Here is a 22,456-nt window from a genome sequence, read left to right as displayed (position 1 = left end):
TAGTTTGCAGAATGCTGAGAGCAGGGGAGAGGGACAGAGAGTGGAGAGAGCACAGGGAAGGTGATGGCTCTGAGGGTCTCAGGGAGCAGGATGGGGAGCTGGGGTCCTGGTGCGTGCTCTCTGGAGGGGTGAGGTTACCAGGTGAGGGAGGATGCTGGCTCGGACCCATGGCGCACACCTGCCCCACCCTGGGAGGGCTGAAGCTGCTCCTCTCATCCAGGCCAGGGACCAGGAACTCTCACTGGGGCTGGGCCTGGGGAAGGGTGAGGTGGGAGGACTGATGCCTTCAGGGTGGAACGAGGCCCCCAGAGGAAGCACCATTTTCCTTTTCATTCTAGAGCTGCCCTATTTTGGAATCCTCTGGGGACATGGAAAAATCAGGCAAGCCCTGGGGCAGGACTCTGCAGGCCCCCACACTTTGACCATAAGCAGGGATTTCCCAGTCTGATCCGTTTACTCCAATATGAGAGAAATCATGTTTCACTCTCGGCCGCTGTTAATTCTCGTTTATTTTGGGGACTGACATACAGATGGTCACTAGGTTCCCTGATTCTTTTCAGTCTTGTGAGTCACATCTTTTCACTCTACCTTGTAAATGTCAGTTTCAAGCTCTGTTCAGAGGACCCTTGTGCAAGGACGTCCGGCACCTGGAGATGGACGCTCAGCTCATGTTTTATCTCTTGGGATTCTCACTGCAGCCCAGGAAGGAGGCACCGCCATATCTCAGCCCATGCTGAGACTGGGCTGGTACTGGGCCCGAACCAGACCCTCCTGGTCCATGTCACCCAGACTTGGACCGTCTGGCTGGACAGGCACTTACTTGTTTGGAAGGCAGGGCTTTCAGACTGCCTGAGGCACGTAGCTCTTGCGGTGTACGAATTAAGCAACACGACAGCATCACCAGCAAGGGACAGCCACTACACAGCTGAACAAATTGTCTGGCTGTCCTTTTGGTGGAACCCTTGGGAAAAGCCCCCTGCTGTCCTAACAATCTGATAACTGAGTGGTATTTACAGAGTTGGTGGCTGGCTTTGAACTGGCTTTGCTGTTAGATTCCCAGGAGGGTAACCAGAAAACACAAGCTCTTAAATCTCTCTTTATTCCTTTTGCTCAGGCTGGAGGAGAAGGTGGGAGCTTTCTTTAGTCTCACCCTGTGACGTGACCTGTGGTGACAGCTGGCCATATCCATAGCAGAAAACACAGCTGGGAAGACGCATGTCCTGTTTTCTGAATGATATAACACAGGCTAGAAGTCTGTGTCCATCACCTGGTTCCTAGTGCCTATTGTAAACGTTAGGTGTCAATTTACTCATCCTCTCTTCCCGCCTGCTACAATTTTTATTTTATTGTTTGGTATTCATTGAGGGTATACCTTATTAGGTTACACTGATTGCATTTGTTAGATAAAGTCCCTCTTATAATTGTGTCCCACGCCAAGAGTTGTGACATAGGCAATGCCCCCCAATCCACCTCTCTCTCTCCTCTCCCTGCTCCCGTATTCCCCTGCCCCACCTCTTGCCTCTTCTGAGACACTGCACATGGAACTAATTAGCCAGGCCAAGGTGTCCCAAAGCCTGGACTTGGAAACCAAACTCCGTTGATTCTGTGAAGTCATTCACTCTGCTGTGCTCAGCTGCAGACACCTCTGATAGAGTCAGAATGCTGTGCTGCCTGGTTGATGCTGACTTGATGCAAGGTTATTATTACTTTTTAACAAAGTCAATGCTTATCTCTTTGGGTGATAAGAAACCAACAGGGTCATTTGGTAGGAATGGCCTAAAGCCACCAGCATTGTTCTCCCCTCAGCCTAAAACCTACACGTTCTGTGAAGCTGCCAGGTTTATTGTGTGGGACTTTGGATCACATTTGGAATTCCCAGTGTCTCCTTCTCAGGGAGGCTGACATCGGGGGAACGAGGACAGACCCTGGAGGCCCACTGAAGAGCTGTGGAGAGTGACTTCGGTGGTAGGGAGAAAGGGCAATGCTGCAGGGCTCCCCGGTGGCAGCCGCCGTGGGAGACGCCGGGAGGCCCCACCCAGTGAGGGGAGGCCGGTTGGCCTTTGGGGACCCAGCCTGTCCCCCCCCGTTCCTTGCTCCCCTGCGTCTCTTTCTTCTCCCGCCTCACCTTTTCTCTTTCTCCACCTTTCCTGGCATGTGATTTCTGTGCTTTCTTTTCTCCTTCTCCAGGCAGAACTTGTGACATGCCATCCTCTGGGACATGCAGGGCTGTCAGACAGGGATCCCATCTCCAAGGCTGCCAGCTGTCCTCCCACCACCTGTGGACAGGTGCTTCCAGAGCCGAGGGGTGTTCCCAGGGTGGTGGCCGCCCCTCTGCAGTAACAAGTCATCCTTGTTTCCAGAACACTTGGGGATGTTTCCCGTTGGTCCAGATCATCTGTTGATGCTAAATAACCTGAGAGCCCCAGGGCAGGGATGGTGAAACTTCACCTGTGACACACCGGTGCCTGTGTCCATGGGCAGGTGTGCCGGTCACTGCTGTCTGCAGAGAGGGTCCTGCAGGCTGTCCTATGAATCAGCTGGGGAGGTTTAAAGACCTGGCCCCACTCCCAAGGCTTCTGATATGACAGGAGCACAGTCTGGATTCCTTTTTGCTCATGGTTCTCAAATGGTTTCCCAGGAGCCTCACTCCCTCAGGACACGGGAAACTTTCTCTTGTGCTGGTTTATTCATTCAGCCAGTGTAAGTGGAGACCCTATTACTAAGTGTCAGGTGTCAGGGAGACACATGGAGGGCACACGGCACAGAGCGGCTCTCACAGAACATGCAGGCTATGCTGTTGAGGGAAAGCAGATCTGTAAGTAGCTAATCTCAGCACCCCGCCCGAAGATATGTGTCAGCACAGTAGGAGGAAGGGCCCGCTCACCCTCCTTACCCACATGGGCTGGGAGCAGAGTTATAATTCTGTAATTCTCTTTAGAAGTTACCATCCTTATTTGGCAGTGAGAAATGTTGAAAGGTGGGGACCACGCTGTGTGCTCTCGGTTACCCAAGGTCAGAGCGACAAGGTGTCCCTCCTCCCACACGCTGTCCTCAGATGGTCTTAAATGTGCTTCCTCGTCAGCAAAGGCGGTGTCCTGCCACACGCACCCTGAGCAGTGCCGTTATCAGTAGAGAGCGAAAACGTTTCCATCTGCTGCCCCCGTGCACCTGACACATGGTCCCAGTGAGTGTGAGGTGGGTCACTGATGCTGAGAGTATGGCCAGTGCGGCTGTGTCAGCATCACTGGGGAGCCTGGCAGCAATGCGAATTCTCAGGCCCCACCTCGGAACAGGTGCATCAGCCGCTCTGAGGGTGGGCAGAGGAGTGCATTGGATGAGCTTTTAAGGTGACTCTTTGCCTGCTAATGCATCAGAAGCCCCCTGGAGGTCACTGGTCAGCTTCTCAGGGCAGTAGTTGGGGTGGAAGGTTGTGCCGTTATTCCCAATTTTCCCTCTCTCCTTGAATCCATCCCTTCTGCTATGTGACCCTGCAGGTCTCCCACTAGAACAGCAGTTCTCAACCTGTGGGTCGCAACCCCTTTGGGGGTCTCCTGCATAGCAGATATTTACATTACGATTCATAACAGTAGCAAAATTACAGTTATGAAGTAGCAATGAAAATAATGTTATGGTTGGGGTCACCCCAACATGAGGAACTGTATTAAAGGATCACGGCATTAGGAAGGTTGAGAACCATTGCACTAGAGAAGCTGTATATTCCCCCTCTCTGATGATGCTGGACGTGGTCAGGTGAGTGTTTTTGGCCAGTAGAATGTGGGAGGAAGGGGCAGTGGGCCAAGGTTGAACCCAGTCCTTCAGGGGCATTGCATATTTCTGCTTGCCCCTTTGGGAGCTTCCAGCTTCTACATGGGAAAAAAATGCCGCAGGTAACAGCTGTCTCTTTAGCTTGTGCCATAGAAAGAACGCGTGTGGATGAGAGCCTCCCAGCTGCCTGTAGCCCCACAGACCAAAGCAGAACCTCCCTGGCTGACACGCGTGTCTCTGACAATGACTGTACATGCATTGTAGTGTTTGCCCTGGGCTGGTTTGTCACTCAGCACTAGCTGACTGACATGGTTGGTTGGGGGCAGATTTTGTAGGTCTAGGCAAAAAATATTCAGTGCCCAGAGGCACCAAGATGTCAGGACAGAAGTCAGAGATCCTGTGTACTGTGGCCCTTCATCTCTCAGCCTTCGGAATTCTCAGCACTGCTCCGGAAGCTTTCTGCCTCATTCTCTTGGTATTACCTATTCAGATCCATGAGAGAATTTGATTCACCTTGCCACAGCTCACAGAAGCCACTTTATTCTCATCTGAATTATCACCAGGGCTAAATAAGACAAGTGCTACTAGATGAAATGAGAGCTTAATGGTTTCAGGAGTTAAAGGAGTCAGCCATTGGAAGCTAGTCTTCAATTTTATACTAAATGAAATCTGTTAAACCAGCAGACAGATTTATTTTAAATGAAATTCACAGCAGTAGACCTGGGGCCTGTTTTGCATGTGTTTGTGTTTTGAGGTCATGAAATTAGGCTGGGGATGATATGCCAATGGGGAGAGAGTCTGGAAAGCAGGGCTATTGGACAGGGCTAGTTCAAAGGAAGCTTTGACACGTGTGCGTGTGTGAGGGAGGGAGAGAGTCTCAGGGCTGTGAGTAGGGGGAGCCAAGGACGCAGGTGGGGCCTGCCCTGCCCTCCAGGTATGTCCCAGCTCCCGAGAAATACTGTGCCGAGGAGATGCTGCTTTCACCGCACGTGCACAGGGAGGGGAAGGCTGAGAGAGGACAGCCAACCAAAAAGTGCAGTTCTTTCCACACACACCCTCCATGGAGTATTTTAGGGACAATGTAGAGCAAATGGCCTAATACTATGTATAGGACCTAACTCTGACATGAGGATGCAAGGCCCCTCCCTTTTTTTTCAATAATTTCCAATTTACAGTAGACCCTCCATAGTTGACCAGCTCCTTACATTGACCACCTCCTTAGGTTGACCTAATTTTCATAGACCAGACGTGCACCACATGTCTGTGTCAGTACATAGGCCTAGTTCCCTATGCTGACCACCTCAGCACATTGACCAGTTTGTTGCAGTCCCTCGGGTGGTCACCCTTCAGAGAGTACACTGTATTTTATGAAGGACATGGTGTTTTGAAATATGCATACATGTGGATGTGGACTGGCTAAACCCAGCTAATTAACATGCAATATCTCACATACTCATCATTTTGTGTGTGTGATAAAAATACCTAAAATCTGCTCTCTTAGCAACTGTCAAGAATACCAGGTATTGACCTTGTTATTGACGATAGTCAACGTATTGTACGACAGATCTCTTGAACTTATTTCTCTTATCTAAATGAAATTGTGTTTCCTTTAGCTAACGTCTCCCCCTCTGCCATATCCTATGCTTTTTGAGGCATAAAGTTTGGGTAGTGACTTTGTATCTGGCAAACTCCCCGTGGACCAGACAGATGAGTGTCAGTGTTAATTGGGAGCCTGATACCAGGAGGCAGAAACCTCAGATCTCCTTGGATCCTTGGCTGGGTAGAAAGCATCACACGTCCCACAGGTCACTGGTCTTTGGCCAGCAAACATCATCTGGTGACTTTAGACAGCTCTGATGCTTGTAATCCATCCCAGCCAGACTAAATTGGAACCTCAGGAGATGGGAATGGGGCCCAAACATGGTCTGAAGGGGGCCACGTGGTTAAAAGGTAACTCAGGTTGAAAAATACTTTTAAAGCTGTTGGGAATGGACTGTGCCCCGGCCCCCAAATTCATGTTCATCCAGAACCTGAGGGAGTTACCTTATTTGGAAATAGAGTCCTCGAGGATGTAATCAGGTAAGAGAAGTTCCTGCTAGGGTAGGGTGGGCCCTAAGGCCAGTGACTGGTGTCCTTGTCAGAGGGGGCGAGGACATGGATGGACAGAGAGGACCATGTGAAGGCAGGAAGCAGTCGGAACTGTGGGGCCACTACAGGCTGGAAGAGGCCAGGCAGGGTGTCCCTCCCAGCCTCCAGAACGGCCCGAGGATGCTTGCCTTCAACTCCTGGCCTCCAGAACCATGAGAGAATACATCTCTGCTGTTTCCAGCCACCAAGTTTGCGACATCCCTCACAGCAGCCCTAAGACGCTCTGGCAGGGGGTTTACAGAACCTGGTTTAGACGGCCTTTTCCCCAAGGTGCAAACGGATTTAGATCCAAAAACCCTGACCCAGGCCTCATGTTCTCACATGAGTCCAGGCAGACCTTGTCTCTCTGGAGAGCAGCAGAGACTCAGATTCCTCCCAGAAGGGTCCTCTCAGGGGTGGTGAGCTGCACAGGGGCTTAACGAGGGATGTCCCAGTGGGAAGGCAAAGCCCCTCCTAGTCCAGCTGTGGGGCACTGTGACCACCATGGGTCTCTCAGAGCACACACAGGCACCGTGGTAGCTACTCAAACACAGTGGGGTTGGCCCTGCAGCAAGGCCACAGGGGCAGCCCTGAGCCACGGAACGCCGTACGCTGGTGATGGACTGCATGTGTGATGGTGGACCCCTGAGATTAAAATGGAGGGAAGAGTCCTGCTGCCGGGGCCGTCTTAACCTTCCTAACACAGCACAGCAGCCCAGATGGCTCATGTGCTGGTGGTGGTGCTGCAGTAACAGCCTCTCCTGCAGCCTGCTGCATGCCAGCCAGGCACACACCACCTCAGGAGCGAGGTGATGCCTGACAGTGACAGTGAACGGCTGTGCTGCCGGTCTGTGCTTTTACTATACTGTGCCTTTGTCACTACAGTGGGGTATGGTCCTTCTACTTACTAAAACAAACAACGTTAAGTGTAAAACAGCCCCAGGCAGGTCCTTTAGGAGGTGTTCCAGAAGGTCCCTGAAGAACTTCCAGCTGTCCAGGGGCGGGGGAGCAGTTCTGATGACACTGCCCCGGGCAGGCCTAGGCTGATGTCACGTTTGTGTCTCAGTTGTCAACAAAAAAGTTTAAAAAGTAAAAAAAGTAAAATGAAAATAAAGTAGACAAGAGCATATAGAAGGATATGAAGAAGGAAAATATTTTTGTACGCCTGTGCCATGCATGTATTTGTGTTTTTAAGCAGTGTTACTTTGAAAGAGTCAAAAAGTCAAAAAATTTCGATGTTTCTCAAGTAAAAAAAAAAATTATAGCAAGCTAAGGATAAGTTTTAAAAATTAAAAAAATAAAGACATCATCATAAGCTAAGGTTAATTTTTAAAAATCAAAAAAATTGGTGTCGGCTAATTGACCATGGTTATAAAGCCCACAGACGTGCAGTGCAGCACCCCGGATCTCCCGTTCACTCACTGGCCCGCCCAGAGCAACTTCCAGTCCTGCAAGCTCTATTTATGGTGAGTGCCCTAGAGAGGGGTGCCGTTTTTTATTTTTTATATTGTACCTTTCCTATGTTTAGACATGTTCAGATCGTAATTCCTACGGTGTTCAGCTCAGTGATGTTCTGTACAGTATCACACACCACATAGCCGAGATGGGTAGCAGACTGTGCCATTGAGATCTGTGTGACCATCCTGTGATGTTGGCACAGTGATGATGTCACCTGAGGATGTTAAGTGATGGATGACTTTGTATATTGTAAACCTCCCTCTTTGCCTTCTCCAAAGGCTCCACTTGTCAGGTGACTGTGCTTTAGGGGAAGGGGAAATTTAAGGATTTATTAGACCCCAATGCTGTTGTGATGGTCCATCAGCTGGAGCAGGAGATGGTTGGCGTCTTGTGACTCAGGTCCATTTCACAGTGGGCCAGACATGTCTCTGAACCGTGCTGTGCTTACAGCTCCAGTTCGGCAATACATATCTGGAATAGCCGAACTCTATCACCGGCAGAATTTCTACATTGTTTTCCTGACCTATGGAATGACCCAAGGCTATACAGTGGGAAAGACAAAGCGGAAGATTCTAGAATTGCCTCTGCCTCCTCACATGGTAAATCAAAAGCATCATGGCATTTCGGGAGGGGTGCAGAGGTCAGTGCCACTATCAGGAGCTTGAGAACCAGAGTTGGTGAATCCTGCCCCATCTCCATTTAACTTACCTATTTGACCTGTGCGGAAGACAGATAGATTTTAGAAACAAACAGCGATTGTCGTCAACTTAATCCAGTGGCAACTCCAAGTGCAGCTGCTATTCCAGATGGGGAGTCTTTGCACACCACTGGCACCTGTATGCAGCGAGCAAGCTTACACACTTTCTTCCCTCTCTACCTATTAGCAGAGACCATCAGAAGCAGTCCATCCTCAGCCAGCATTGCACTGACCGTCACTGCACTGACCTGGGCTTGTATTAACTCTACTCACAGAGATGTGGAGTCTCCCCTTGCTCTGCCGGCTGTCATGCCGGCCTACCACAGTGATGGTAACTGGTGGTGTCGTGCTGATGTTGGACAGCAACGTGACTTTGACAAGACTGGCAACAGAGGGTGGGAATAAATTCCACAGAAGTTCAGGGGCCCTTCATCTTCTAGGCATTTCGTGTTCCAAGGCATGTTAAAATATCCCTTCCCAGGGGAAAGGCAAGTTTCTGCATCTAGAATCTTCTCTGCTAGGAAAGAAATGCAAACTCTACTGGGCCTTCGTGGAATGTGAAGGCAACATTTACCTCATTTGGTCCTGTTACTTTGAGCTATTTGTTGAGTAACCCAACAAGCTGCCAATTTTGAGTGAGTCTCATGACAAAAGAAGGCTCTGCAGTTGACTCTGCAGGGTCCTCTGCCACTGCTGTGTGACCCAGCAGATTTGGTGTTGCCTGGCCCTTCTCTGGCAGATAGGATTGTCAGGCTGCCGCAAAAGAGTCACAGAGCAGGTCTTTAGGGTTTTGGAGGATAGTGATGCCACTCTCTACAGGTAACTATTTTCCTCTTAAGAAATACCTTCTGGCTTTTTATAGAGCCAAAGAATAGACTGTACATTTTGTCACAGGAGGTCACCATATAACCCAAACTTCCCATCACAAACGGGTGTTTTCTGGTCAACTAAGCCAAAACGCTGGACACCCACAGCAGCACTTGTCTTCAGGTGGAAGCTATAGACACAACAGGGCTGTTGGGCAGAGTAAGGATGGGGTGGACCCCACCAGCAACCTTCTGACCACCCATTGACAAGGAACAAAGAGAAATGACAGATGTCTCTTTGAGGAGGAAAGAGGAGGGTGGTGCTCCTGTTTGAGAAATGACTGACTCAAGCAGTCCCCAAACACAAGGAATTAGACAAACAAGTGGCTCCGAGTCCCACCGTGCCTTACTCTGCTGCGCTGCCTTCTCTCCCACCCTCCACTGCAGCCTCACTGGGGATTCCCTACGACCAGCTGACGGACAAGGAAACACTTCAGTCCTAGTTTATGAATGGCTTTGCATGATACGGCCACCCCAGGATAGATGGACTAGTCACGTGATCCCATTTTGGAGAGAGGCTTAGCATGTTCTGTGGTTTATGAGAGAGAGTTGCACCATGTTCGGTGAAGATATGATTTTACTATTGTCTTTATTAGGTTGAAAGAAGTATATAAAGGATGGATTCTACTGGGTCAAATTGGTGGAGCTGGAACTACATCTCCCAGAATCCTTGCATGGGGTAGAGTTGGCCAAAGGAGAGCGTTGCAGGGCACGAGTGCCCTCTGAAGATGGCTATGCTGGAATGTGGTGAGAGGCAGAAGCAGACGTCGGTCATTTCTCTTTGTTCCTTATCAACGGGTGGTCAGAAGGTTGCTGGTGGGGTCCACCCCGTCCTTACTCTCCCCAACCCACGTCCAGCTCATCTTCTTGACGTTGGTCCTGCTTGCCCAGAGGCTCAGGCTGCCTTCCATGGGCCTCCCTCACTGCTCTCTGCCACCTCCCTTGGTGGGTGGATGTGCCTGGTGTCCCAGAAGCTCTGGTCCACCAGGGTTGTGCCTCAGAAAATCAAATTAGTGTCTACGGTCATACCACCCTGAGCGCACCCGATCTCGTCAGAAAGTCAAATTAGTGACTCCTTCTTCCAGGCCTCGTTTCCCTAGTTGTTCAATGTCTGTATACGGGTTTATTTCTGTAATAAATAGGAATTGTCAACACCCTGAACCTAGGAGGAAAGGAAAATTCACCAAATGCTTAAAGGCAGCAAATCTGGGACCCAGCAGGAAAGAGGAGGGTGGTGCTATGCCTTTTTTGCCTCGGCCTCTGCCCCTGGCAGGCACACACTGCCACCTCATGGGAAGCCTTACCTATGAAGCTGCAGTTTGGGTGAGCTGATCCTTCAATGCTCACTCCCAGGTGGAAGATGAATGGTGAATCCCAGCAGATTCAGCCGACACTGGGAGCCTTACCATCCACTGCTTTTGGCAATCTAAGTCTGAAGACAGTTATGTTATATAAGAAAATCTCAGGGTAGAGTGGAGAGAGCCAATTTCCAGAATGTGTTTGAGGATGTTAAGGTCTAAATCTTAATCAGCCCATATTAACTAAAAATTTAGCAATAAACAACATGTGACTCGGACAGCCGCAGGGAAACTGTTGAAACACATGTTTGGTGTCTCCAGATGCCATGAGGTAACTGTTTTTGACATTCTATCCCCTAATTTTATGTTCATGAAACTGCAATGGTAAAAGCAGACTTCTAAAATGAAGTTGGAAATGTTTCTTGTCTGGACTCAAAAATGAAACACAACCCCTCTCCCCCAAACCCAGTACCCCACGAGGTGCACTATAGGTTTCTAGAAGGTCTTAGCTCCAGACATCCTTAACACTTGGACTGCCACACTAGAAAACATTTTTTCCTTGGGGCCGTGGTCTTTTATTATTAGGTCGAGAGATATGTGAGTTATATACACTTCACAGGGCCCCAGGTGCAGAGCTAGCTTGAGTTAAATACAACTCACATGGCAGTTAATGTGTTCGACCCGAACTTTTAGAAAAGTAATTAATCACCATTAAATCTGGCTATGTTTGTAGAGCATGGAATGTTTTAATGTTTAAATCCTGGAGTGCTTTGTTACTAAATCAGAGCATGGTGCTTTTGGAATGCTGACGAAATCTGGATATCTATGTTTGCATCTGGGCGTTCCTACAAGAGTCACTTATTCTCTTTAGATCTAAGTTTTCTTGTCTGTAAAACAAATTGGTTGAGCTAGATCAGAGGATAGATTAATCCCCAATTCAGCTCAAATCAACTGGAGGCTTGTATGGCTCAGGAAAGGGTGCTGGGAATGGAGCTTATAATTTAACGAGAACCAGCTCTTTAGGCTGGGATCTTGCACATTCAGCTTTATCGTTCTCCAGCTTGGTGACTGAGCTTTAGTCTAGTCAATGTTAACATGGGAGTGCTGCAGTATCTCCACAATGCAGGCCTTGTAGGGGCTTCATCTGGGGGTCTACCAAGTCCTCAGAACAGGGCCTGGTGCCTACTGGAAGCCAACAGCAGTTACCAGTGGTCCTGCCATTACAGGCTGCCTGCCCAGTGGCCCCCACACTGACATCCTGTGCTCTGACCACAGAACCAACCGGGTATGTTTTAAAAATTCTCAGATTCCCAAAGTGGAGATTTCTGTTCCATAGGCCCAGCTTGGGAACAGGCATCTATATTTCTGTAAATATATGCTGTTCAGATAATAACTTGTAGCCTTGTTTTGAAATCCCTGCATTTGGCAACACCCAGACATACCCCCACCTACACAATCACACACATGCAAACACCCTCACTTACGTCTACTTAATGAAGTCTACTAAAACAGGAATATGATTTGAAAAAGATATCCCTTAGTTCACAAAATTGATTTGTACTCCTGGCTCTTCTAAGGGATTTCAGGTGGCAGAAAGTGCCCTGTTCCCCAGAGAGTCAGCCTCAATTCAAAGCCCTTCTTCTGACTTTCAAAAACACTCCAGGCAAGGCTTCCTTGGAAGAATGCAGTGGAGCCATCGGCATCTGGACACTCCTCCCACGTTATGGTGCACATCTGTCTCTTTGGGATGAGCAGAACATTTCCCATCCCACTTCCCTCCAGATGTTAAAGATGTGAAGACACAGCCACAGGGTAAGGGATTTATTTATCAAGCTTCATCAACCGATTAAAGAATAGTCCTGGGCAGAGTCCCTGCTGGACTCATTATAGTCACTGTCTGTTTATGCCCAGGCCTTTCCGTGCAGACACAGGCCACACAGCAGGCCTTTGCTTAAATAGAGCTTTCGTCAAATGGACAAGGGATGTTTTCATTCCCTCCATTTACAACGTGCCTCAGAAGCCAGGCGGAGTGAGCGGTGGGCTCATGCACACACACCTTGGGGCAGACAGACGTGTGGACGGTTATCTGGCTTCTACGGAGTCCAAATTAAGCTAATGCCACTCAAACTCCTTTCCAGCCCTATGCTGTGCTTTCTCAAGGTTGCTGAAATTGAATTCAAAGGCCATAAACAGATGCTGGCTAGGCTCAGAGAGCAACTGCCGATTGCAAACACATGGCTTGGTAGTGCATGAGAGGCCGAGAGGTGACACTTGGTGTTGTTGATTAAGTGGGACAATCATGAGAAAAACCACTCAGATCCTGTGCCCTGCACACAGCACATGTTAAAAATTTTTGTTTTCTCAACAAAGCACTAATAATTAAAAAAGAAAAGAAAACAAAAAACTCTGATGAAAATGCTTAATGGTTCTGAAAATGGAAACGAAATTTTGGATTTGATTTTTGCAGATGTCAAAGGAAAGTGGCACATAAAGCAAGACCCTCTGCCGTCAGGATTTCTTGCAGCCTTGGGTGCAATTTCTCAAACAAAGGCGATTAAGACCCATGGCCATAAGGAGTCCCGTATAGTGGTATCTTCAAGTCACACAGCAAAAAACAATTTTTTTGTGCGTGTGCAGGAGACATGTCTGTTCCCGTCAGTCAAGGATGCCTGCGGGTACCAGGCTTGGCCAGATCAAATGCTGCACTCAGAAAACAGCCACAGGCCTAGAAGGGGTAAAGAGAGGGAGGTGGTCAAAGAAAGCCTCCACGCCTCCCTCAAATTCCAGGTTGGAACATTTCATTACTGGCAAATGTCCAGCTTCCTTAGCTTTGCCAAGTGACTCCTGAAAGCAGAGCTAGTCTTAGCAGCGCAGATTTGGGTGGTGCGGGAGACATTTGAACAGAGCAGGTGGTCCTGCCGCCAGGAGGAAATGAAAACGTGGGGCACAGGAACCCCTCAAAATGCTGCTGGCCCCAGGCACTTTCATTGTTTTGCAGTTTTTAATTTTGGCGCCTTCCATTAAAATAACCACTGGCCGTCAGAGGCAGGGTGGCATGCAGAGCGTGCCCTGGCTCAGCTCACAGGTCACGTCCCTGGCCTGGCTGTGGCTCCTCCTCTGGGACCTCGGTGATTTGCTAATCTCCCGGGTCTCCATTTCTCCTCCTCTCCTTCGGCAGATTCCCTTTAAAAGAGGAATTCCTTGCAGAACTGCGCCGTGCGCTCTCCCCTCTTCCTTTGTGCCTTCTGCTCCACCAGCGCGGCTGCCTCGGAGGATCTGCGTTGCTTCACGGCCACCTTCCCAAACCCCTTCCAAATGCAGGGCCCATGTTTCTGAAGCGGTGGGCGGGCAGTGCCGCGTATGGAGATGGAGACAGAGACACAAACACACAGGCACGTCTCCCACTGCCACCTGTCATCCTGCAGCTGTTTCTGGGGTTCAGCTTGGCTGGAGCAGAGGTGAGCACCAGCACATTCTGAATTCAGAGAGACACAAAGTAAGTGCCACCAGCAAGATGTCTGTCGTGTGCTACTGTCATGTCCTGAGCGCTGGGGTGGGCCTGGGGCATGGTGACCACCTGAAGCAGCATTTGCCAAAACGCACCACCTCCCCAGAAGACCTTCCAAGCCAGAGCTCTGGGCTGCGTCTGGGGTCACTTCTTGGAGAGCCACTGTGCCGCTGCTGGGCACCACTGGGCAGCCCTGCAGCTAAGGGGACAGCCCAGCGCTGTTTTATGCAGAACGGCACAAACGTGTTTGTTTTTGGGAGCACAAGTATAGCTACGTGCTGTCTAGCTATGCGGTGTGAGAAGCTACGTGGGGAAGCCGGGCAAGCCCACGCAGCTGCAGCCGGCTGAGAAGGCGTGGGCGGCACGGGCGCCCTCCAGGTGTCTGCAATCCGTGGTGTGCCCTTGCTGGCTGCATCTCTCATTCTTTACATTGTCACTGCCCCAGGATGAAAGAAGAAATGACATTTGAATTCTCCCTAGTGAGAGGATGAAATGCCAAGACACACGATTTTGTTGAGTAGCGCTGAGCCTTGGTGAGCCACAAGCTGTTATTATAAGGAACAAGTTTCATTGTCCCTCAAGAATCTTCTTCTGCGGCCTTGGGGGCAATGTCATGCCCATTGAGGGTGTCTGTGTGGGGGCCACATCAGCTTTCAGGTAAATGTGCTTGGTTTAGAGGAGTGCAGCTAGCCCTCGGGAGGCCCGTCCCGCTGCCTCCTTCTGCTGCATCCTGGTGGATGGGGAGTGGGCTGGTGGGGGAGGGGGCAGACTTGCTTCTACCGTTCTCAGGGACTCCAGGCAAGTTAGGAAGGAGTTTCCCAATTTCAGATAAAAACAGACAAATATAAAAATTATTAATTTATGGAGGTGATGTAGGATGGGTTTAAAGAGCAAGAGTTCAGACCTCAGTCTGCCAGTTGTTGGCTGGAAACCTCAGGCAAGTTACCTCACCTCTTTTAGCTTCTCTTTCCCTATAAATTGGGGAATCATATTACCTCAGTGGGTTCTTGGGCATATTATTTAAGGATCTGAAAAGTGCTCAGGACAGTGCCTGGCACCTAATTAGCTCTCATTTGAATTTCTAATTTTTAAAAAATATTCAAATTACAATACTAATCTGATTACCTAATTTTAGGAATGTCAGGTTACTCAAGGGGGTAGTGGTATCCATTTTTCCTTTAAGAATTATTAATGGCAGGAATTCTTTTTTTTTTTTTTTTGCAGATTTTGGCTGGGGCTGGGCATGAACATGCCCCTCCCGCATATGGGGCCGGCACCTTACTCCTTTGAGCCACAGGCACTGCCCAACAGCAGGAATTCTTAGTTCTTGTAGCTGGTAACCAGGAGAGCTGTATTTGGGCTTGCATTTTTCTGTAGCTTTCCAAATTATGTCAATGTTAGCCATGGACTTACTTGAGAGCCTAAGTTTTGCATCTTGGCTCTATTGCTTTAAAGGCTGGGTGGGCGAGAGCAAGTTAGACATCTCTGTGCTCCGGTGTCCTCTTCAGTAAAATGGGGACAGTGACACCTGTCTTGCAGCCTTGAGAGTCAACAAGGAAATGCATGTGAATGACACCACTGGAGGCTGTAGCGCGCTGTGGTGGGCCCCGTTGGTTGCCTACTTCAATGCCCGCCACCCTCTACTTCCTAATAAATTTGCTTTGTCCAGGCTTCCACCCGACCCAGTATGGTCCAAGGCCTCAGAGTGCTGGCTCCACCTCTGACTTCCATCCATGCTGATCGTCCTGCAGTGCTTCCCTGAGGGAGCCACGGTGGGTTCTGCCCAGGGAGGTTCATCTGTCACGAGATGTGAGTGAGAACACATCTGGCCCTGGTTGCTCTAGGTGAGCATCTCACAGCCACCAGGCCACCTGCTTCGGAGGCACTGGCAAGGAAGGGGGGCAGAGACGGGGAAAGCTCGCATTTCTGGTTGTACTGTGTGGCCCCGATCCCACATCCCCACGGCTCCTCCTTCCTCTGGGCTTCTGGTTATGTGTGAGAATAAGAAATAACTGTATTTTGTTATTGCGTCAGGCAGTTTGAATGCAGGTTAAAAACATCTTAACTAATGTATCAATTTCCTCAAAATCCTCACAACTTTGAGTTTTGTTTAAGTGTATTCTTCCCCCTCTCTGTTCATTCATTCCATCTTTCTCTGTACTGAGCCCTGTGTGAAGACCACCATACCCCATGCTGGGAGACACCATGGAATTAGAGCTTCAGTCTACTTGCTTAAGAAATATGGAGTTGGGCTGGGTGAGGTGACTCACCTGCACTCTGGGAGGCCAAGGCAGGAGGATCCCTTGAACTCAGGAGTTAAAGACCAGCCTGAACAGCAGCAAGACCCGTCTCTACTAAAAATAGAAAAACTAGCCAGGTGTAGTGTCAGGCACCTGTAGTCCCAGCTACTTGGGTGGCTGAGCCAGGAGGATTGCTTGAGCCTAGAAGTTAAAGGTTCCTGTGAGCTATGACACCAGCTGTGAGCTTTGACACCATGATACTAAACCCAGGGCACAAAGTGAGACTCTGTCTCAGGAAAAAAAAAAAAAGGAAGAAAGAAAGTGAAAAAAAGTGCCCTGAGGGTACAGGAGTGGCTCAGGTTCCAAGGGGACAGAGGATGAGACACTGGTCTGTCTGTAGGCAGGAGGCCAGAGGTCAGGGACCGTGGAAAGAGGACAGGCCCCACCTGGAGTGGCCCACACAGGAGCAGGAGAGCAGGTGACCAGGCATCAGATCACCACTTTGGGCCAGTCCTGGGGTCTATAGGCAGGCTGGTTTTTAGAGAGGCCAGAATCTAAGGAATCTTGAATGTTAGCCCCAAGAGTTTGAAATGAAAAAAAAAAAAAAAAGAATATAAATTCATTGAATAGTTTTGAGCTGCATAGTGACAGGATGAGAGTGGTATTTTAGGAAGAGTAATTTGACAAAACCAGGTAGCTGAGGCGCTGGCTTGGAGGTTCCACTGTGGGTCTCTTCACACCCTCTGAAGTGAAAAAAGTGACTGGGACCACGCAGGCCTCAGCCCTCGTGTACTTGAACTCCTGTTTCTAGTCGCCAAGATACCAATAAGAGCCCTTCTTTGAACTAAAGCAGGATATAAGTATGGGAGAATTTGCATCTTATTATGTAAGAGATTTCATTTCAATTCATGCCCCTCTGCCTCAGAGGCACAGCGTTCATCACAGTCCTGAGCTCGTAGCCACTCAGAGGAGAAGGGAGGATTCTGAGTTTAATAGTATAGTAAACCAGCCCATAATGCAAATGGTCACCCTAGCAATCTGTTTGTCATCATTGTCTTTTCTGTTTGTTATTCTCCATATTCCTAAACATTTGCAGTAATCTGACAATATTTATAATATTAGCTCTCCCTTTAGCTTGGTGAGGAAAAGAAACCTCCACCCAGGTCAGAATAAGTTTGACTCTTCCAGGTCATCAAATTCTCAAAGCCCCAGTCTCTTCTAATCATCTTCTGATGTATTTAATACTCTGATTTATCTCATTAATCATAAATGTGGGCAACTCTGCAGTGCTATCATTAAACAGTGTTCATTCAATTTAAAATAACTCAGACCTTCTGCAACTGATGAGCATTTGTAGATGGGCCCACCCCCCAGTATTAATTCAGTTGTATAATTAACCAGTGGTGGACCATTGTAACTTGAATACTTCTCCTCCACTTATTCAATCAACACTGGCCTGTCCACCATGTCTTGCCACATGTGGAGGAACCCACATGTCTTCTCTTCCACTGTTCACACGTGGGCATCTTACCCCCTTACCATCTTACCCTGAGATGGCCTCAGACCTCCAGGTCCTCCCAAGTGGCACTGGACATTGTTGACCTTCTTCTCTGTGAAGTGCTTCCTTCACCACTGGCTCCTCTGACTCTTGGATGTGGAACTCCTCAGAACTCGAGTCTCAGCCCCCCTTCCTTCAAAGCCATAGCCCCGGCTAAGCAGCCTCATGCCACCTGCTGATGACTCACACATTGTTCTCTCCAGTTGGCCTTTTTCTGGAGAGCTGACCACTGTCCCCACCTCCCCTGGAGGCCACTGCTTTAGTCTGTCCCTGAAAAGGAAGTCACTGTCTTCTCCAAAGCCACAACTCTTCCTGTATTTTATGTCCTGGCTAATGGTGATTGTCAAGGTCAGCTGACCCACTAAATGTTTGTCCATGAGGCAGTTGCTGCCGACAACTTTCCTATTTTCTTTTCTACTTGCGGTCACTCGTGTTATTATTGATCGGGAGGTGAGTGACAAGGGTGTGAAACCACTTAATGTCAGTCTTTTCTTATAAATTTGTAAATTTTTTTTTACTAAAAAGCCTAAGTCAACTTAGCGTGAGGTCTTTCTTGAGTAAAAGAAAGAGAAGTGGAATTAAGACCACTTTGTTGTGAACCACAGGGATATGTTGCTTCTTTGGATGACTTTTGTCCTGGGCATAAGGGCAGAGGAAAGTTCAGGAACCTGCGTTTTGGCCTGTACCCAGGAGTTTTTCAGGGTTGGACTGAGAAGTGCACTCAGGTGGTAGAGATGGTGGGGTGTCTGGGGGTTCCTGCCACCATGGGCTCATCTCTGGGTCCCCAGGGGCAACCTCACCACATTGCGGACCATGCCTTGTTGCCTTTGCACAAACTCTTGTTTACACTGGAAATAGTCATTCCTTTGTTCATTTGTCAAACAGAAATAACAGGAATGAACTGGCAACCCCACTCCAAATAATTAAAATCAGAAACTTGAATATCAGTTGTCATTGCAGCACCATCACAATATCCAAAAGATGGAAGCAATGTAAGTGTCTATCAGCAGGTGAACAAATAGACAAAATGTGGTCCGTGTGATGATGGAGCTTGGTGCAGCCATAGAGAGCAGCGAGAATTTGGTACCTGTTACAGTGTGGACTGGCCTTGAAAATATTATGCTGAGCAAAATAAGCCAGACACAATGACAAATACAGTTTGATTTTCACTTATCTGAAATAACTAGACTAGGCAAATTCAGAGAAAGAGGATTAGAGGTTACCAGGGGAGGAGGAGGAGAAGAGTGGGAGTTACTGCTTAATGATGACAGAGTTCCGGTTGGGGCGATGAAAATTTAGGAAGCAGAGAGTGGTGATGGTTGCACAACAAACGGCATAGTTTATGTTATATACTTGATATGTCTATATGTATCTCACTACAATAAAAGATATATAAATGAAGGGATAACATTTGCCACATTGGTTCTTAGGGTATTTGTACATTTATGTGAGAGCATTTCTGGGCCTGGAGCAGAGCCTGATTTAGCTGTGTGCCCTTGACCTTCAGCACTGGGGAAGTCCAAATACGAAGGGGTTTGGCTGGGTGCTGCGAAGTCCCTGATGAGGGGTGTGGGCATCATGAGAGAGATCTTCTGGTATTCTGGAATTCAGGTGCAGAGTGTGTCAGTCATCTTTTTGCTCTCAAAACCTGGGATTTTGTCACCTTCTGGGGTGGAAGTTGCAGAGAGGGCTGGGGGCGGGGCACAGTGTTTTCTGGAGATGAGCCTTGGATGCCCCTGGTGGTGCAGTTTGTTGAAGGCCAAGAGGAGCAGGGGAAGTGAGTTTGGGTCCATTGTAGAGAACTGGATTCTCAGCCCAGCACTCCAAGGTGGAAAGGCCAGGGTATGTGGGCAGGGGCACGTCCTGAGGAGAATGTGGACAGGGGGAGGGGGACTGAAGCCCCTGAACCCAGAGGACCCGCCTCACTCTCCCAGGCAGCCTCTGTGAGGCACAGGTGCCTGCAGAGCCACCAGCCTGGTAGGTTCAGTGCCGGGCAGGCGCTGCCCATAGTCAGGTTGTAATTGTGTTGATCAGAGCTGTCTTTTCCCTGGGGGAAGGACAGCTCTTCTTTTTCTTTTCATTTCTGCTTAAAAGAAAGAAAAAACGAAAACAAACAAGTAGTCCTCATTTCCTTCAAAGGGCTGTGGCATCTTCAGATCCGGGAACTTGAAATCTAAAGCTGATCATAATTTCCGATGGACATAATGTGCATTTGAAATTCTTTTCCACATCAAATTAAGTCTGTCTTGGACTGATTTCCTGGAAGTGTTTTTCATTAGAATAATAGTCCTCAGCTGAGCAATCACAGGATCAGATACCACAGGAGGGGAAATGGAGCAGGGTCATCAATTCCATCCTCCAGGGACACAGGAGACACTCCACGATTGCTTTTGGGGGAACTTTGCTGATGAAAAATTGTCCTGCTCCAGGATTATCCCCAGGGAAGAGGTGCTGGGTTTGGTGAGCACTCTACGAAGTGGTAAAACCTTTGTGTGGTGTTTGTATAGATGTGTGTTTAAGTTGAAATGTTAAACAAGAAAGAAATTGTGTTCGACTAACCAACCAACCAGGTATAAAATGATTAATAAGACCAAGTCCTTGAAATAGAGTAAAGCTCACAGGAGAAGTCCAGGGATGACAGAGCTCCATCAATATATAATTGATTCTTTTCTAGTCTCAAATATGTCTTTCTGCGATATACATACATACACACTTTGCCTTACCTGTAGAGGGTTCTGGAGTTATGGAGGAAATCCCTCTGAATTTCTTTTCTCCCCCTCCTCTCTGATACTTGACTTGTTTACTGCAGGCTGTTAGCAGCCTTGAGAGTGCCTTTAATCCTTATCCAGCATTTTTAAATATAATACATCAGTAACAGGTAATTATTCACTTTGAACTCTTTGCTTCTTCCCCCAATATCCTGCAGCATAGGGCTTGGAACTTTTAAGCAGTGTAACAGCTTCTTTCTATCAAAGTGTCAAAACTCAGTAAGGTATATTCAAAGAATTCATTGGCTGACTTTAATCTGTCTCCCCTCTTCCCTCTTCACACGTATCACTCTGCCTCAAGCTTCGTGGATTAATGCATGGAGGGCTAGTTTGTATCTTGGGACATTTTCTCTAAACAGGCACCCACCTAGGACGCTGAAGCATCTGCCCCATGCACACAACCTATGGCCCCAGATAACTGCCTGCAGTCCGGTTTGTTGTTCCTGGCCTGTCACGTTGTTCCTGTTTTGAATGTGTGCCGGAAAATCCTGTCAAATTCAAAACTTCCTTTGCCTCAAACCCATCTTTGATGTGAGGGGCCTGGACACAGCTGGCTTCAAGGAGCTTGCTGTGTCCCAGTGCCCTGCTCTGTAGCCCCTTTCTCAAGCATCCTGGAGCGAAAGAGATGTGGTTGTTCTGACGGTAGGTTGGTGATGGATGGCCTGATCTTTGGCTCTTGTGAGGTCCTGGCACAGCTCTGTGCAGAAAACAGCAGTGTCTCTGGGGAGTCCTCCCCATGTTTTTGGGCATCACAGCCCACAGACTTACTACCTCCAAGCAAGCCACTTGCACATCTCCCCTGCATTTTGCTCTCTGACAAGTCGAAATAACCAAGTGATTTCTCTAAGCTTATTGCTAAAGCATTGCATCTAGTGGTGCAAGTTTGGATTCTTGTTCCCGTGAAATCTTTATTGCCTTCCTAGGCTCTCTGTGTGTACGAAGGGGTTTTCAGGACCTCAGCTCAAGTGGTATACAATATAAGTGCTGTTCACTCTAAAGGAGAAGGCTTGGGTGTGCAACACACATTTCTGTGCAGATAGTCAAGGAGTTCTGTCAATATTTCATACCTCAGGCTGTCTTAAGGCAATGAAATCAATGAGGAGCTAGGAACTTGTTCCAGACTGAAGGAGTCTGCCAGATTTAACAGTGGGGAACAGCACTGTCTCAGGATATAAAATCAATGTACACAAATCAGTGGCCTTCCTATACACCAACAGTCAAGCTGAGAATCAAATCAAGTTCACAATTCCCTTTGCAGTAGCACTGAAGACAATGAAATACCTTGGAATAAATATTGACAAAGCATGCTAAAGATCTCTATAGAGAGAACTATGAAACACAAAAGTTGCAAAAGATATTAACAGATGGAAGAACATACTATGTTCATCATTCAGAATAACCAACATTGTTAAAATGTCTATCCTACCCAAAGTGATCTATAGATTCAATACAATTTCCATTGAAATACAATGTCATATTTTGTAGATCTTGAAAAAATAGTTCTGCACTTCTTATGGAGTCAGAAAAAACTCCAAATAATCAATGCAGTTCTACAAAATAAGAACAAATCTGGAGATGGCACTTTATCACATTTCAGCCTACACCACAAGTCTATAGTGATCAAAACAACATGGTATTGGCATGAAAATAGACACACTGCCCTATAGAATAGATGAGAGAATTGAGGGATGAAACCAGCCTCCTTTTGTCATCTGATCTTTGACAAAGTCAACAAAAGCACTGGGGAAAAAATCCATATTCAATAAATGGTGCTATAGAAGACTGAAACAGGACCTGCATCTTTCACCACTCACAAAAAATCAACCCTTGATGGATAAAAGGTTTAAACCAAAAACACGAAACTATAAAAATTCTAGAAGAAAATGTGGGAAAAACTTTTTTTTTTTTTTTTTTTTTCCTTTTTTTTTTTTTATTGTTGGGGATTCATTGAGGGTACAATAAGCCAGTTACACTGATTGCAATTGTTAGGTAAAGTCCCTCTTGCAATCATGTCTTGCCCCCATAAAGTGTGACACACACTAAGGCCCCACCCCCCTCCCTCCATCCCTCTTTCTGCACCCCCCCATAACCTTAATTGTCATTAATTGTCCTCATATCAAGATTGAGTACATAGGATTCATGCTTCTCCATTCTTGTGATGCTTTACTAAG

General features: G+C 47.9%; 1 protein-coding gene and 1 long non-coding RNA gene across 2 annotated transcripts in view; both read left to right on the top strand.

Annotated features, from left to right (window-relative positions):
- LOC128572120 (uncharacterized) overlaps nucleotides 1-22,456 on the top strand; it is a 76,912-nt gene that overhangs the window by 15,093 nt on the left and 39,363 nt on the right. The gene's annotated exons all lie outside the window — the stretch shown is intronic.
- Nucleotides 13,374-22,456, top strand: part of LOC128572026 (uncharacterized) — a 29,638-nt gene continuing 20,555 nt past the window's right edge. The window contains exons 1-2 of the long non-coding RNA XR_008376031.1: nucleotides 13,374-13,707; nucleotides 15,389-15,563. This is a non-coding gene — a long non-coding RNA (uncharacterized LOC128572026). The remainder of the gene's footprint in view (nucleotides 13,708-15,388; nucleotides 15,564-22,456) is intronic.

This window comes from Nycticebus coucang, chromosome 19 (genome assembly GCF_027406575.1).
Source record: "Nycticebus coucang isolate mNycCou1 chromosome 19, mNycCou1.pri, whole genome shotgun sequence".
NCBI lineage: Eukaryota > Metazoa > Chordata > Mammalia > Primates > Lorisidae > Nycticebus > Nycticebus coucang.
This window is presented reverse-complemented; position numbering and strand designations above follow the sequence as displayed.